Source organism: Poeciliopsis prolifica, unplaced genomic scaffold (assembly GCF_027474105.1).
Source record: "Poeciliopsis prolifica strain line A6 unplaced genomic scaffold, Auburn_PproV2 SCAFFOLD024, whole genome shotgun sequence".
NCBI classification, from domain to species: domain Eukaryota; kingdom Metazoa; phylum Chordata; class Actinopteri; order Cyprinodontiformes; family Poeciliidae; genus Poeciliopsis; species Poeciliopsis prolifica.
In genome coordinates, this window is record NW_026562399.1 from 4420572 (window position 1) to 4425844 (window position 5273).

A 5273-nucleotide genomic window follows, 5' to 3' on the forward strand; every position below is an offset into this window, starting at 1 on the left:
GTCGCTGTTCCACTGTTTGACTTTAGCTGAATATTTACAACCTTTTCCAACATCTGGTGTCAAATGGTTCAAATCCTGAAACAAATGTTAAAAACACGACTCAACAGAGAGCAGTTGTCTAGTAACTAGTTGCATTTACTCAGTTACATTTAGCTGAGTAACTTTTTTTTTCTTTTAATGCACTTTTATATCATAAAAATAGTCATATCTATTTAGATGGTGTGATAGGGATTGGGTGGCATTTCTACATTTCTCCTGAACAAAGATGATCTAATTAAAGACTTACTTGAATCATTTTATTGCAAAGTATCTCGGCTCTCACTGGAGTAAAATCTCTGGATTTTTGACCCACTGAGTGAAAAACAAACGTTTTAACCAAAACATTCACCGGACACAGAAGTAAACATTCAGTTTTTGCATAAGTTTTATTTTTGTACTGAAAGAAACTGATTTGGGGGAAAAAAATGTAAATATTTTGCCAGATTTTGTTACTTATTTCAGCTATTGTCATTTTTGTCCTTAATATATCAAAATTATTGCGCAGCTTTTCCAGGCAACAAACTTTTCTTTTTATCTTTATATATATATTTATATGTATAACATTTAATTTTTTCTTAGATCTTGAGTGTCCCCACACAAAGAAGAAAAGGAACAAGAATGGACCAGAAAAGGTATTTTCCTACAGAAGCTTATTTATTTTCTCTCTGTGTGGGTGAATGTATGTCCAAGTAAACTATCATATTTAGTGTAACTTTTGGGATCTCTATCCACCTCGTTGGGTAAATAAATATGCAGCTCCTTATTTTATTTTACTGAAAAAGCAAACACTTTGGAGGGAAAGTGTGTCCTTTAAGAAAGGAGACTTGTCCCTCTGCTCTCGGTGCTTCCAGCCAGGAGCTGCTGAGATAACCATCTGGGTCCCAGAGTGTTTGCTTCCATGTTTAGTGGACCGGTCCAACGTGTCGGCTGAAAGACAGCCACGAAGCGGACACGTCGGACACGCAGCGCTCTGATTCGCAGGCTCGATGCTCGGCCAAGGAGGAGATGTAACGCTGCAGACCTTCTCTCTTTCTGACAGGCGCTTCGTGCCATATGCGCCCTGGGTGTCGCGTTTCTGGGGCATTTCTCCTTCCCTCCTCCTCTAATCCTGTGTGGGATCCATGTGCCGCCCGCTGCCGTTGATCCTGAGCACGACCCCAGGACGCCAGGCTGTTTGTAGACCTGGAGTCCTGAAAATACTCTGCAGATGCTGCTTTTTTCCCCAGTCAGGAGCATCGATCTGATCAACGAGCATTTTGTGTTACTCTCATTCCCCAAGCACCTAACACCAGCACGGGGTTGGCGCTAAATGCCATGACATTTATTTGGTGGACCGGCCCGAAACCGATACGTTCGTCCTTTATGCACGAAAGAGTTCTCCCTTCAAAATGAACTTTTTTTTTTTTAGTTTTCTTTAGTCTCAAAAAAACGTTTAAATTTGACCTTCATCTGAAAGTTTTGCTGATGAATCAAATTGGCTTTTTTCAGAGCACACTGCAAAAAAAAAATAATAATAATAAAATAAAACCTTACTAAACATTTTTGGTCTAGTTTCTACTGCAAACATTTTAATAATCTTGAAATAAGACAAAACTAACATACAAGTACATTTTCACTTGTATGTGAAGCTTGTCTTAAATCAACAAAAAGTAGACGTTCCATTTCACCTATTATCTTATGCAACTTTTCATCAACATTCAAGATTTATTTACTTAAGGCAGGATCATTGATCTGATCAATGAGCATTTTGTTTTTTATTAGCATTTTTGTTGTGACAATAAACAAGCCACAGGATTAGATTTAGCTCATGTAGGTACATTATAACCACCTCTGTGTGTAATCCTAACATAAATATCACTGATATTTACTGTAATGTTTTCTGCCTAACTCGCAAAATAAGCTGAACTAATGCAGCTTTTATCTGCCAGTTCAGACAGTTTTAAATCTGCTTAAAAGTCTCTGGTTCCTGTTTACTCCACATCAACGTGAGCTTAATGTCTGATGCTGACTTTTCTCAATGCATGTTGGAATGAAGGTCCAGTTGCATCTGTTGGTTGCTCTTGTTGTGCAGATGGTTCTCGAATCGAGCTCAGACCTATCTCATTGCTTCATGGAGTGAGAGTGGGGGAGGGGGGCCTGAACGGCGCTTTTTGTCCGCTGAGGTGAAGGAGTCATTTAGGTAGAAAGGTTTGGGTTACTGGAAGGAGGTCCATCGTTGTGAATGGAAAGAAGACAAGGAGGCTGAGGCTGAGGCAGGGCGCAGGGAGCTGAATCAGAGCGGCCCACTCCACAGATTGGGTGACCGCCGGACAGAGCTTGGTGGACACGCAGCCTGCGACCTTTCTCCTGAAGGTCAAGCTTGACGGGTTCGGGACTTCTGATGCTGGACTCTCACATCCAGTTCTCACACGGCCCTTCTGTGTGAAAAGATTTCACATTGAGAAAGTCTCTTTTCTGACACTTCCAACAAAGAAAGCAGAAAGATTCAAACTTCTCACACGTTACATTCAGGACTAAATAGGAGTTAGCCTGATAACAAACATTCAGAACTGAGAGGCCTTTTGGGAATTGACAAAGTTTATTGCAAACATCATTTGAAATGTGCTCAGTTTGTGAAGACGGATTAGAAAGAAATCTGTAACGTTGTAGACCAGTTTCTGTCCTGCGACTCATGATTTACGTAGAAGATCTCGATCCTCAGTTACTGATCGAATGTGACTGCAGTCGTCCTGTGTGAACGGTTTGCAACCTCAGAGAGACCTGCATGCGCTGAAGAAGAACGTCGCTGTCCCCCAGCAGCGCTGACTTCACAGAAGTAAAGATGGGGCGTGAAGCGATTAGATCTGGGCCGTTCAGACAGACGGCCATGAAGAAGTTGGATTCGGTCGGATTGGGCTGCTGTGGGAACGCAGCCTGAAGGCTCCCACACTCGGCCGTACTGTGGGTGTTCTGTTAGCCTCCTGGATTTCACCATGGAGGGTTGAGATTTTACGGTAAAGTGGACTGATTGCCCTCATTTCTTGTGACAGGTTCTTTCATTTCCCACAATCCAACTGGATGCTAGCTAGTTTGATGAGCTAGTTGGGCGAATAGCCCTGTTTCTTCTCAAACCATCAGGCAGCACAGGCAGCGGCCGCCGGGCGTCATTGACATCGTTGCACAGACTCTCAAAGACACCGATGAGCAGATTACAGTGTGACATAGACGGTCATCATAAATGACCTTAGTTCACCTCAGTATGTTGGGATCCTTTAGAAACATCCCTGGTTAATGACCAGGCGTTTGCTAAACTTGCTGACTTGCCAAGGAGGTCATTCTTCTTTTTGATTCAGGCGCGTTGGAGGATCTAGAGATTTCCAGACAGTGGCGTTTGAGGGATAGAGTTGCTAAGCCGTTTTGTAGACTGTGTGACGAATGGCAGATCCTCAGAATTAGCAGCTTCATTGACGCAAAATACAGATAAATTTTTTTTTAATTATTTTCTGACCTTAACAAACAGAAGCTAAGTTTTGCCTCCATTCCTTCACTGTCTCATTTCCCTTCCTACCATCAGAAATCGCTCCCGGCCCACTGGGTCATCGTTAACATCCTTCCTCATCCATCTTGGCTCTCACAGGTCGGTTGGAAGTGGGCGACCATTTACAAAAGAAGAAAGCTGCCTCTGCAGAGTCTTTCTGCTGCTTAATGCGACCCGGGTCGGCCCTGAGCGCCGGAGCTTTTCACACGTCTTGCTCCTTACCTCTCCAGTTACTCCACTGTCCCCCTGCAACAAAGAGCCAACTGACTGCGCTGTCCTTCCCAGACCCCTTCAGCGCGGATCCACCCGAGATTTCTCTGGGCTATCGTTGCAGCATCTATGGAAATTAAGTGTCTTGTAAACGAGGCTGTCCCTAATTAAGAAAGGGGCTAGTCAGAGTGTCCAAAGCGGCTCATGTTAATGTTGTAACCCTAGCTGTTGCAGCGCTTAGAAAAGACGGTTTCAGGCTGTGTGTGTTCCTGGGTTTTGTCCCGAAGGCCCTTGAAGAGAGACTCTGTGGTACCTTGGTGATCGGAGGACTTCAGCAGTGACCCACACCTGTTCAATTCAATGTCCATTTTCACTAAACAGCACAAACCAGCAGGACACAGCCACTTAGCACCATCCTGTCGGCCAAGCAGGAAGTTAGAGGCTCACGGGATCCAGACGTTACAGCTGCAGTATGTAACTTGTATAAAACAATCTTTTAACATATTTGTTCAAACTGTCCTTTTATTGTGACAGCATGTTATGAGCCAGATAGTTTATAGAAAGATTGATCTCCACCCCTTCCCTGAGCTGCGATTGCTGTCTGCAGAAATGCACAAAAAAGAACCAATCAGAGCAGGGAGGAGGATCTTAGCGCTGTCAATCACCCTTGTGTGCTCGCTGTTAAATGTGATAATGGCGAAGAAACAAGTTACCGTTACAAGAAAGTCATGCTAACTAGCCTTAGCATTCCAAAACATACAAACAGAAAAAAAATGTAACAGAGAAGCAAAGCAAATGGACCGGTTCTGTTCTGTGGATGAACTGAACCACACAGTGGTGGATGAACACAAGACAGACGGAGCAGCCAGCGTCTCTTTAATCCTGAGGTTGTCAACTTGACTGATGTGACGAACAATTTGTTAAATTTTCTTTTCAAATAAAAATCAAAAAAGTGTGGCCCAGCACCTTTAACACCGATTCTGTTTCTGGCCTCAAAGGTCTTTTAGCGAACAAATGCACGCCACACTTTTCAGATTTGTAAAAGCTGTAACAGGTGATTTTCCTTTCTGGTCTGCCACAGCAAAAGCCTTTGACGATTGTGGTTGGATCGTGACAAAATGAGAAGGAGCTGAAGGGGTGTGAATACTTTGAGTGAATTTCGTTTGAATGTCATCATTCCAAGAGTGATAAAAGCCTCAGTGTTTCCTCAGATTCTCTCATTTTATCACGGTTTGGATCCTGACGGGAAGGATTGCTTTCATTCCACCTGAGAAGAGAGTCTTTGTACAAAAACATTCCTGTTCTCCCTCATTTAAAACATTTCTATCATTCCCTTTTATTTCTGCGTTCCCAGAATGCTGACCTCCCCTCTGCTCTTCTCACACCTCGCTCTGTTTCCACTCCCACTCTTCCTCAGTCTCCCCCCACTCCCCTCACCTCAGATTAACTTGAACACTGCTCATGTTTGCACCCATTTCCTTTGGCTCCATTCAGTTTCTAGCGGGAA